At 47.4% G+C, this 12,779-nt stretch overlaps 1 protein-coding gene across 1 annotated transcript in view; it reads left to right on the top strand.

Moving 5' to 3' along the window:
* CAMTA1 (calmodulin binding transcription activator 1) overlaps window positions 1-12,779 on the top strand; it is an 814,502-nt gene that overhangs the window by 399,691 nt on the left and 402,032 nt on the right. The window lies entirely within an intron of this gene.

The following is a 12,779-nucleotide window of genomic DNA, read 5'->3' as shown; positions in this document are numbered from 1 at the left end:
AGATGTGTTGGGGCTAGCATTATGGGGAGCCCCCCCCCGCCGTGGTGGTGGGCCCCACAGAGAGAGCAGGGCCCATTGAAGGACTCTGGGGCTGAGTGGTCCGTCTTGCTGGGTGGGAGCTGGCTGCCGTGCTGGAGGACACAGCCTGGGTGACCAGCACACACAGGGATGGTCTCCCTGGGTCCATCTGTGGCGTCTGAGCCAGGGTGCCCCAGACCCCTGGGCCCGGCTGTGCCTGTGCTGGATGCTACCGTCAGCCTGGGCAGGGCTGGCCCTGAGCGCCCGCTGGCAGGAAACACCAGTCTTCGTCCTGCCTCTTCCGTTTGCTTTGGACTCAGAAGCGTGATTTACTCTAGAGAGCGCTTTTATGGTTTCTACTGAAAAAAAAAAAAAAAAAAAAAAAAAAAAGTTACTAGACGAAACAATTCTATTTTAATGCACAGCATTTCTATCTTGGGTTACTTTCTGTAGAACACTTGCCCATGTATTGACGGATTCCCTTGCTAGACTCTAAGCTCCCTGAGGACCAGGGCCAGGCTGCCCGCGGCTCCCCAGGGCCGACAGTGGTGCCCAGCACGGAGGGAGCGCCTGGAAGCGTGTGGAGAGCCGGAGGGCCTGGTGTTGGCGGTGACCTCTTTGCGTCTCCCTGGAAGGTGGCCCCGCCTTATGTTTACACAGCTCCCCCTTGGCAGATCTTCTGTCTGCCCATCTTTCTCTTAATAGTTATGGATTATGGAAAAGAAGAACAAAGCCCATTAAGAGGTTCCCCTACATTTGATTTGAGGAAGTTTTCATCAGAACGGTTCCATTTATTGGCCTTTAGCGTACAGCCTTATTCCCTTCCCTCAAAACGAATATTGCATTGTCTCCTTGAGAAAAATTGATTTCACCCAGGAAGGAGAAGAGCAAACTCCCTCCTCCTGCTTTTCTTCTTCTTTTTTTTCCCTCCCACCGAGACAGAATTTATCTCCTAGGTAGGTGGGGCGGGGGGGGGGGGGACAGGAATAATTGGACCAGAAGCTAATTCCCAGAGATTCATTGTCTCGAACGCTCCCACCAGAATGTGGGACGCGTGCCTTGAGTTGCATGCTAATGATAAATGACAACTCTAACAGACCGTCACATTGAGATGTTTAGTCCTTCCTGCTAGGAGATGACACATTAATTTTCCCTCAGATTTACATTGGATTATTAATAAAATATCAGTGTTGGAATGTGACAAGTGAGGGTCTGTAGAAGTGCCAGGCTTTGTTTAGGGGCACGGATTTTAGCCAAATGAGATGTCGGTGGGGTCAAACGTGACCCAGATGCTGGTGGCATTTGAGTGGTCCTCTTTTCGCTCCACTGGGCTTGGGCTCCCGTAATCTGGGCTGTGTTGAGTAGCAGGGATGGAAGCTTCTCTCTCTTTCCAGCAGGGATGGATCCTAAGAAAGGTGATGCCATGTGTTCTTTCTCACTTTTATCTTCCACTTTGTCATCGACCAAACACTTCACGTGGATGCAGCGCTTTCTGTTTGTTTTCAAGAAAAAAGAGAGGACTTCCTTTGTTCCAGCCACTGAGTTTCTCGAGGATCTGGCTCATTTGACGAGCAATTACAGAGTGTTTACTGTTTACATGGTGCGATGGCAGGTAGAGGAGTCACAGGGACACAGTCTGGGAAAGCCGGCTCTAGAGGGTCACCCCACTTCTCTGCTCAAAACCTTCAGGGGCTTCCCAGCCCTGCGAAGGTGAAGTTCAGAATTCTCTGGTGGGGGCTGGTGGTTGGGGGGGGACCACCTTGCAAAGCCTCCCTGTGACCCCCTCCCTGTGTGTGCCCCATGCTGCGTCTCCATTGTGTGTGCTGCAGTTGCAAGGACAGAGTTAACTTATGTTATCTTAGGTCTTGTGTCATACTCGCATGAACATCCAGGCTCCTCACTGCTCCTCCTTTGCTGCTGGGGCGGGTCCCCTACCTGGTTCATTTGTGTCTTTCATCACACTTGGAGCAAAACCCACGTTCCTTCAACCACAGGCCTGCCCGGCTCTCCCCTCTGCCTGCACCTCCACCTGCTCTCTGCCCTCCAACCTGCTTCTCAGGCCACTGGCCGTGCTGCTCTCTCTTTCCTGGGAGCCCTGGCCTTGGCCTTGGCCTCCGGTCAGATGCTGCGTCCCAGAGGAGGTCTCCGGGCTGGCCCGCTTCCTTTTCCTCTGGACGCAGCAGGTACAGGACCGGCCTCTTCCTCCCCGACGGGACAGCAGGCTTCACACAAACAGGGCTTAGGACACTTCTGTCCACAGCAGCACCTGGAGTGCCTTAGCAAATGCCTGGCCCATAATAGCTGCTCAATAAATATTAATTGAATAAATCGCTGAAGGTCGTAATGGAATTTCGAGCTGAGCGCCCCGGGAGCTCTGGGGAAGGAGCTGTTAAGGAGTCCCTGCAGACTTGCCCTGGACTGATGGTCATTACCATCTCCTCCTATGGGCAGTCTTTCCAGTGACCCCCAGTCTCCATTTACAGGAGCAAAACTGTGGTCAGCAGGCTGCACGGAGTGACCCTCGGGAAAACAGATTGGCTTCCGGCAGCTTGAGCTGACCCCTCATCTTGCCGTCAGTCCCCCACAGAGACGTCCCGGCCTGTGGACAGGAGAGCATGGCACTGCTCCCCGGGGGTCCCCCTGGCCTGGCCGTCCTCGGGGGTACAGGGCGGCCTGCGGGACTTGGGTGTACGCAGCACTCACTGCAGGGCAGGCTGTTCCCATCTCTGTTCTGGAGCATGAAAACAGGTGTCAGCACACCCTCCACCGGAGCCCCTGGGGATGGGCGCAGCTGGAGCAGCGCCAGCGGGTGCAGGCACTGATGGCTGGCGGCCGACGGGGCTTTTAGGCATCCGAATCTACCCAATCGTTTCGTTTGTTTCCTGATAAGAAAGCCTCTTTTACGATTTTCAATTTGCCCTTATTTTAATGAAAAGAAGCTGGGGTTGGACCGCCCAAGAAGGAGCTAATCAAATAAAGCAAATTGGTGTTACCTTCTCTTGGTCCCTATTATTTCTATGGCTCCAGCTGGAATTTATTATGAAAAGCAATTGGTTTTCATATCTGGCAGATAGCAGCCCCAGCCGGGCCTGACAACCCTTTCCTCCCTATCGTTCCATAAATAGCTCGCGGTGGCCAGACTGCGCTGGGGGGAGGGGAGGGCACAGAATGCTCCCCACTGGCTTTCCTGCTCCTTGTCCCCCAGATCGGGAAGACCCTATAAACAAGTCAGAAGGAAACACCAGGTTGAAAGTTAATAAGCCAGCTCCCGTCCAGGAGACTCGAGCTGTCGCTGTGGCTTCTTGGGGTTCCATTTGGCGTCCTATCAACCTTGCTGCATTCCAGCCATCAATTACTGCTCTCGCTGGGTCTGTGTGCAAGGGAGATAAGCAGAGGAGACATTCCTTTTCCAGATCCCTTTCCTCTCCTTGCAACAAAAGGAAGAACTAAAGGAACAATTCAAATCGGGCTCAGACGATCCTTCCTTTATATGAAATGTTCTGCCGTGAGAGGGACCGTGGGCTCTGAAAGTGCCCTGGGGTCGTGGCTACTAGAGAAGGGGAGAGGGTACCTGGGGATGTGCCAAGGATTTATGGCAAGACGCCAGGAAGGGGTGCAGTGGGCTGGTTCGCCGGTTCTGTTCTTACCAGCTGTGTGACCTTGGGAAAGTTAATTCCCTTCTCTGTGTCCCAAACCTTCTCATCTGTAAAGCGAGGCTCACAGTATTCATCTACTACAGCTGTCATGGGATTCCCAGGAGAAATGGGTAGGAAGGGCTTCACCTCTACGAACGCTGTGAACGCTTGACAAGTGGCCCTTCTCGTTGTCATAGCAATTGTTGTCATGCTGGTTATTGACATTTTGGACTAGACCATGTACTTCTAAGGGTACATTGAAATCAGGCCGTTCTGTGTTGGAAAGATGAGAAGGAAAGGTGTGGGGACGCGTGTGCAGGCCGCCGTGAAGGGCGGCTCTTCTCATTCTCTAACTGCCCCCGGGGTGGAGACTTAGCCCTGGCCTCAGGAGCAGCTCCCCTGCTCTAGGACACTTTGTGCCTTGTCACAGGAGGCGTTTCACATTTGGGGTCAGGGCCTGGAGGCCATTGGAACTGCAAGAACTGCATTTCCCTCTACGCAGGCCCTTCTCTGTACCTCGTGGTGGGAGGGATGGGACCAAGGGCAATAAATAGAAGGGGAGGAGGTATGGGGAGCCCGCGCAGGTTCGGGTTCTAGCTGGGAAAGGGGACTCTCTGGAGATGCTCATTGTTTAGAAACCATCCAGACACTGCTTTGGGAGGCTTGCTAGGAACGAGGACCTCATCTGTTCTCCAAGGGAAGCCACAGGGACACATCATATGAGTTCAGCGGAACAATAGCTGATCAGCCAGATCAAAACTTTGCTGCACCAAGTCTGCTCCCTCTGGGCCAAGCCAGGGGAAGGGGCTGACAAGAGACTCCAGGAAGCCCACGGATGCTGGGGGAGCAGGGTGACCTCAGTTGTCTGCATGGAGTATAAGGTGGGTGTCAGCGTCCTGGAAATGATCTGTTAGTGACAGGGAAAGGGGGCTTCTAGGAGGAATGGCCATGGACCTGAACTGTTTTCGGCACACTGGTATCTTTTCTTTCTTTCTTTCTTTTTTTAATTTTACTTTATTTTTTCAGTGTTCCAAGATTCATTGTTTATGCACCACACCCAATGCTCCATGCAATACGTGCCCTCCTTAATACCCACCACCAGGCTCACACATGCCCCCCTCTCCCCTCCAAAACCCTCAGTTTCTCTCTCAGAGTCCACAGTCTCTCATGGTTCGTCTCCCCCTCTGATTCCTCCCAACTCCCTTCTCCTCTCCGTCTCCCCATGTCCTCCATGTTATTTGTTATGCTCCACAAATAAGTGAAACCATATGATAATTGACTCTCTCTGCTTGACTTATTTCACTCAGCGTAATCTCCTCCAGTCCCATCCATGTTGATACAAAAGTTGGGTATTCATCCTTTCTGATGGAGGCATCATACTCCACTGTATATATGGACCACATCTTCCTTATCCATTCGTCTGTTGAAGGGCATCTTGGCTCTTTCCGCAGTTTGGCAACTGTGGCCATTGCTGCTGTGAACATTGGGGTGCAGATGGCCCTTCTTTTCACTACATCTGTATCTTTGGGATAAATACCCAGTAGTGCAATTTCAGGGTCATAGGGAAACTCTATTTTTAATTTCTTAAGGAATCTCCACACTGTTCTCCAAAGCGGCTGCACCAACTTACATTCCTACCAACTGTGTAAGAGGGTTCCCCTTTCTCCATATCCTCTCCAACACACGTTGTCTACTGTCTTGTTGATTTTGGTCATTCTAACTGGTGTAAGGTGGTATCCCAATGTGGCACACTGATTTCGAAAGTTAGACTCAGGCTCAGGAAACAGTGTCCGGACCATTCCTTTTGTAGGATTAACCTAGCCTTGGCTGCAACTTCCAGTGGCTCCATAAATTCCTATTTAATATCCACACCCAAAACCTCTCAATAACACCTCACTCCTCTGATCTTCTATTATCAATTGTCTCCTATGTACCTAATATGAAAAATGTATTTTGCCTTAAAGTGGTGGATGAGTGTGTGGGTGCCTCAGACAGATGGCCTCTCCAATGCATAATGTTCCAGCCATACCCTACAACATGCCATTTCAAAGTCCAAGTCTCACCATCATTGCTTCTGGCAGTGGAACCTTAGAAAAAGGGGCCGAGTTATCATTATTAGTATGTATTACGTGGTGGATAGCATGCTGGGCACCTTGCATGCATAATGTCTACTACGACAGAGAGACCAAATGATTTGTTCAAGGTCATACAGCTCATAAAGAACTGAGCCAAGATTGTAACCTTGGGCTCACTTCAAATCCCATGATCGTGTTTTTTAAAAAAAATTCTTATTATGGAAAATTTCAAACATCTACAAATATAGACAGGCTAGTGTAATAAACTCCTAAGTACTTATCATCCATTTTCAACAATGGCCAACACATGGCCCGTCTGGTTTCAGTCACATCCCCCAATGACCACACACATTATTTTGAAACATATCTTATACGCTACACAATTTCATCAATAAATGCTTCAGTGTGTAGCTCTAATATATAAGGTCTCTTTTAAAAAAATACTCTGCATGACAATTATCACTCTTAAAAATTAGTAATTCTAGATATCATTAAATGCCTATAATAGTTGAAGATTCCAGTTGTTTCAAAAATACCATATATATGTATATATTTATTTTATTTTATTTTATTATTTTTGTATTTGGCTCAGTATCCAAGTAAGGTCTATATATTGACACATCTTTTGTCTCTTTTAATCTGTGTATTTCTACTCTAGCATTCTCTTATTCTCTTTTTTCACTCAATTTATTGAAGAATCCAGGTCATTTGTCCTGCAGAGCTTCCCACAATCTGGATTTTGCTGACTATATCCCTATGGTGTCTTTTACCATGTTCTTCTGTCCTCTGTGAATCTTAGAAAGTGGTAGATCAAGAAGTCTGAGTAATTTCTAACTAAAACAATTTTTTTTTCCTACAACAAAGTGTTCTACCAGGGACACATCCTGTCTGGTTGTCTCTCTTTTGTGATATCAGTCACTGTCGATGATTCATTAAGTATAAAGGGTTGCAAAATGGTGACTTTTTGTCACTTTTTCTTTTATTGGTAGTAATACTTTCACAGAGAAAGTCCTCCTTTTTTTGTGATTTGTTAACTCAAAGGTACAGTTGGTACAGGAAAGGTGAGATAAATGCCTGATTCTTCCTCCTAATCCTTTTTTAGTTTTCAGAATAATGTATTGCGTCACTAGCCTCCTCCAACAATAATCACTTAGTTTTTTTGTTTATGTGCCTTAGTTTCATTATGAACTTATGGATTTAAATATATTTAATGTGTTTTAACCCAAAGAAGCTGCTATTCTTATTGATGCTTAAATTGGCCCATTTTTGGAGTCTTTTCAGTTTGGTTCCCGAGTTCTTTTTATATGATTTAAAATCTTTGACACAGCTCACATTATACTTAGTGGTGAACTGAGTGTTTTCCCTCTAAGACGAGGAGCAAGACAAGGGTATTTATTCTCACCATTTCTATTGGAGGGTCTAGCCAGTGCAATAAGGCAAGAAAAAGAAAAGACATGGAATGCCTTTGAATGGAAAGGAAGAAGTGAAACTCTATTTATTCATAGGTGACTTGATTACAAATGTAAAAGACCCTAAAGAAGCTGCAAATTTTTTTTTTTTACTGGAACTAGTAAATGAATTTAACAAAGTCACAGAATATAAGGTCAATATGCAAAAATCAAATCGTGTATCTATCTATAAGTGGAAATGTGGGAATGAGCAATCCAAAAAGGAAATTTAAGGTAAACAATTCCAGTGCTCCCTTCAGCAGCACGTATACTAAAATTGGACTGATACAGAGGAGATCAGCATAGCCCCTACACAAGGATCACACACAAATTCATGAAGTGTTCCATACTTAAAAAATAAAAAGTAAACAATTCCATTCACAGTAGCATCAAAAGGGAAAAAGCACTTAGATAAATTTAATTTATAAAATATAAGACCTATACTACAAAGTCTTACTGAGAGAAATTAAAGATTTACACAAATGGAAAGGCACTCCATGTTCCATGATTGGAAATGATTAGAAGACTCAATATTGTTAAGGTGGCAGTTCTTTCGTAATTGATTTTTAGACTCGCTGCAACCTCTATCAAAATCCCAGCAGGCATTTGTGTTGCTGCAGAAATTTTCAAACTAACCTTTAAAGTTTCTACAGGAATACAAAGGACCTATAATAGCCAAAACAATTTTGAAAAATAAGAGCAAGGTTGGAGGACATATAGTCCCTGACTCTGAAACTTATTACAGAGCTGCAGCAATCAGGACAGTTTAATATCGTCACGAGGACAGAAAACAGAGCAAAGCATGAAGTCCAGAAATAAAGTCTTATGTTTATGGTCAATGTATTTTCATCAAATGTGCAAGTATATAATTCAATGGGGGACAGGAAAGTTGTTGGTTTTTTTTTTTTGTTTTTTTTTTTTTTTTTTAGCAGAAACAAACAAGAGAAACCAAATGGCGCTGGGACAATTGGATGTCCATGTGCCAAAAATCAACTTGGGCCCTTTCCTCACACCATAGACAAAAGTTAACTCAAAATGCATCATACACTTAAATGTAAAAGCTGAAACTATAAAACTATAAAGAAAACACATGAGAAGATTTTTGTGACCTCAGGCTAGGAAAAAGAAATCCTAGATATGATATTGAAAGAATGATTCATAAAAGAAAAAAATCAATAAATTGGAAATTTACCAAAGTTAAAAACTTCTGCTCTTTAAAAGAAACCCATAAAGAGTAGAAAAACTCAAAGACTGGGACAAAACATTTGCGAATCTGATGTCTGATAAAGGACTTCTATCTAGATCTTATGGAAATAGCTCTTGTGGGGCACCTGGGTGGCTCAGTGGGTTAAGCCTCTGCCTTCGGCTCAGGTCATGATCTCAGGGTCCTGGGATCGAGCCCCGCATCGGGCTCTCTGCTCAGCGGGGAGCCTGCTTCCCCCTCTCTCTCTGCCTGCCTCTCTGCCTACTTGTGATCTCTCTCTCTGTCAAATAAATAAATAAAATCTTTAAAAAAAAGAGAAATAATTCTTACAACTCAAAAAGAAGAACACAACTCGATTAAAAATGGGCAAAAGATTCAAATAGATGTTTCACTAAGGAGCTTCTGTGAATGGCTAATGAGGACATGGAAAGATGCTCAGCATCATTAATCTTTAGGGAGATTTAAATGAAAACACTGCCACACACCCAGGAGGATGGCCGTAACCCAAGAGACGAGACAATGCCAAAGGCTGGGCACGGTGTGGAGATGCTGGAGTCCTCATTCAGCTCTAGTCAGAAGGTACAATGGCGCTGCCTCATCGGAACACAAGCTGACAGTTTTATGTTTTTGTTCTCTGATGTGTCTGTCTTTCACCTGTTTTTGCTGGGTTTTTGATCACGCTGAGGAAGTTTTCTCCACTTTCAGGTTATAGAGAAATTCACCTGTATTTTCTCCCAATAGTGTGATTTTATTTACTACATTGAGATCTTGGGCCACTTGGAATTCATGCTGCTGTACAGTGCGAGGGATAGATCCAATTTTATCTTTTTCCATATGCTAGTATCACTTAGGAAAGTCGTCCCCTTCCCCTACTGACTTGCAATGTCTCCTTTAGTGTGTACTAAATTTGCATATGCAAGTGGGAATATTTCTGGATCTCCTAGTCTGTTCCCTTGGTCTTTCTATGTATTCATGTGTCAATTCCATACTTTTGAAAATATGGAGGCTTTTTAGGACTAGCTAGCTTCTACAACTCGGTCCTCTTTATTCAAGTTTTTGACTATCGCTGGTGTTTTTTCCTTCCCAATAAATTTTGTAATAAAATTCTCTAGATCCAGCAAAAATCCTAATGGGATTCTTGTCATTACCTTTTATTTATAAATTAATTTTGGGAAGATTGACATTTTTATGACCTCTCTCTTCCTGTTATGTTATGTTTTTGCACTCACAGAACCTAACTTGTCCTGTAGACTTTTGTAGCTTTTCTCCTCAGGTTTTCGAAATTTCTTATTAAGTTTATGGCCAAGTATTTTGTTTCCTCTTTCTCCATAGTGCTTACTGTCTGATGTAAGTCATACCGTACACATGCGACGGCGTCCTCCGTCATTCCTCCTGTTTCTGTGTGTGTGCGTGTGTGAGCGTGTGCATTTCTCACACACACACACACACACACACTATTGATCACGTATCTGCATTTTATATCTGCTTGTTTACTTTCATAATTCGCGGGAGTTTCTCCTTTGATCCCATGATCTTTTGACCAGACTGCATGAGTGTCATTGGTCTTGCCAGCCATTAGTTTCTCAGATTCAAAGGGTTTTTGGCTAGAAGCCCCTCATTAGAATGAAGCTCCCTGCTGTCCACGGTTTTTCCCTTGATATTCCTCTCCGCTGCGGTGGGGGACTTGGTTGTCTCCCTGAGGCTCTCTTAGACGGCAGCTTTAGTGTCCCCCTGGAGAGCCTGAGATGGGGACTTGCATACCGGCCGTTTATTTGAGACGTGGTCCCGGGAAACACCAGCAGGGGGCATGACCGTGAGAGAGGAGGGAGAGGAATACAAAGGAAGGGCTCTTGTCCAGCAGGTGTCCACTTGGGCAGCTGGAACGTAGGTTCTGGATGACCATGTAGAGCACCCAGAGTCGTCCGAAGCATGGGGTGAGGACACCCGGGATTGCCTCAGAGTTGTCCCAGTTGCGGGATGAGGAAGCCAGGACGTCACCCCCCTTCCCATCCCCCTACTGGGTGCAGGATGCTTTCAGGGCCTTAAAGATCACCCCGCCAGTAGAGCAAACCAGGACTGGCCTCACAGTCTGTGCTAAACCAGGAGACTTTTGGGGAGGCTCTGGAGTCACGCTGACTCCGAGTAAATCCTGTGCAGATGCTTTCTGGGTACCAGGGCTTTGTTCCCTCATCTGTATGTTGGAAATGATGACAGTATCACACGGATTGAGATGTAGCTGTGGATGTCGTTGTGATGTAGGTACAGGTGTCGACAATGAGACACACAGTGGGGTGTAGAAGGAGCCAGAGACACAGGCAGATATAGCTGCAGAGGTCGGTGTAGACACACACATGGAGGCAGACCGAGACGCAGGTATGCACGGGGGCACAAGCGTGCCTGGGGCCCGCTCCCATGCCAAGCCCTCGCTGGGACTGCGGATCCACAAGGGGCAGGACTTCCGTGCCCCCTACTTGACCCTCTGTCCTCGACGCTGCTCCCCTTTCCCCACTCTTCTCAGGTGAGTGCTACCTTTTACGCTGTCACGAGATGTTCGCAAGCCCTCTCCTGACTGGCCCATGCCTCCCTCCTCTCCTGGACCCCTTCCCACCAGCTCCGGCTTACTCCGGATTATCTTCTGGGACGGCACTTCAGCCTTGCTTTCTTCGAGCTGTGGGGCCCCTCTGCGGCCTGGTTTTCTCTTAGGACCCAAGAACTGTGGAGGGGGGGGCCTTCCCTACAACACAGAGCAGAGGCAAGTTCTAATAAAATCAGAGTGCTGGATTAAACACGATTGCGTTGCTCATTATGGCGAGTTAAAGTGATGATTCCATTTATTAAGGCCATTTAGGGTGGACACTTTGGTTCCCCATGGGATTGTGTCCATCTCAAAGTGTCCGGTGACAGGGCCATTCTCACGTTCCCAGAAGGCAAAGGGCAGGTTGCTGGAGGAGGATGGGTTTCCTTAGGTGGGTGTAGTTGTGGTTCTGACTGGGGACGTTGACAGTATTTTGGGAAAGTTCACTCTGTCTGGGTCATACAGTCATGATCTGGGGACAGCTGCTTTGAATACGCTGCTGAGGGTCACTGACCATATTTATTTTTAATCTTTATTTTTTTAAACATTTTATTTATCTGTTTGACACACAGAGAGAAAGAGAGAGAGAGCGCACAAGCAGGGGGAGTGGCAGGCAGAGGGAGGGGGAGAAGCAGGGCCCCCGCTGAGCAGAGAGCCTCATGGGGGGGCTCGATCCCAGGACCCTGGGATCATGAGCTGAGCCAAAAACAGATGCTTAACTGGCTGAGCCTCCCAGGCGCCCCACTGACCCTGTTTAGAAAGGGCAGGCGGATGGAGCAGATCTCTGTGTAGCCTCTTTGCTCACGAGCAGTTGGACTGGATTGATGTTGCAACAGACCAGTTTTCTGGGACCAGTGGAGTCTCTGCAACACCCATGGATGTCTTCCTTCCTGGTGGAGGGGGCGAGACGAATGCAGAACCCATCTATTTGATTGGACACATTCCTTTGCGTACTCCTGAGGCCACGGCCCGGAGCACAGCAGCTGCATGTTGGGTTCTCCCAAGGGTACGAGCCTAGAGCAGGGCTGAGTGGAAAGAGGCAGGCACAGCCGGCCCCACGTTTGAGCGTACTTGCCCTTTAGAAATGGAAGAATACAGTAGGGTTTTCAGTGCAAACTTGTAAGCTCGAGACAGACGGTCGGGTGACAGCATTGTGACAAGTATGGGAAGCCACTTCCCAATTGTTTTAGTCGGCCAGACGTAGGGAGGAAACCAGCGCTGACACAAACCAATTGCACCGTGATCGGCAAACAATGAAGTGGTGGGAGTCGCTGTTGAAAGTCTATAATTTCCATTGGAATTGCTGGTCGGTCATCAGCTTGCTGCTGAAGGACACAGCCGGCTGGATGGGAACGGCCATTAGCCGCTGTCACCCCAGCGTGACTTTCTTTCCCCTACAGACCGTGGAAAAGTAAGACCTCACTGGCCAGTGTTGGGTGCCTACTTGTGAAATTCCCCTTTGTTCAGGGGAAGAGGAGGCTCTTGCCCCTGGAAACCCGGCTGGCCTGCCCTCTCCCCTCTGCTCTAGCAGAGACCCAAAAGCCCACCGGCCCTGGAAGAAACGCCCTCCTATGCCTTGTCTGCGTGAAGAGCCCTCGCGCAGTGGCTGGGAGCGACATGTGCCTGGGCTGGTCTCCTGGGCGCACGGACTCCCCCGTGAACCTTCCTTTGTGCTGGGGTTTCAGTCTCAGAGGGACACGGAGCTGGCCACAGGGCGTGTGCGGTGTGCTGTGAGCCTTCGGGGGGACTCGCAGGCTTCCTTGCCAGCTGCAGGTGCCCATCCCCGCTGCCACTTTATTCTGGAAGGGGCTCACCATGGACGTG

Source organism: Martes martes (genome assembly GCF_963455335.1).
Source record: "Martes martes genome assembly, chromosome: 4".
In the NCBI taxonomy this organism is placed as follows: Eukaryota; Metazoa; Chordata; class Mammalia; order Carnivora; family Mustelidae; genus Martes; species Martes martes.
This window is presented reverse-complemented; position numbering and strand designations above follow the sequence as displayed.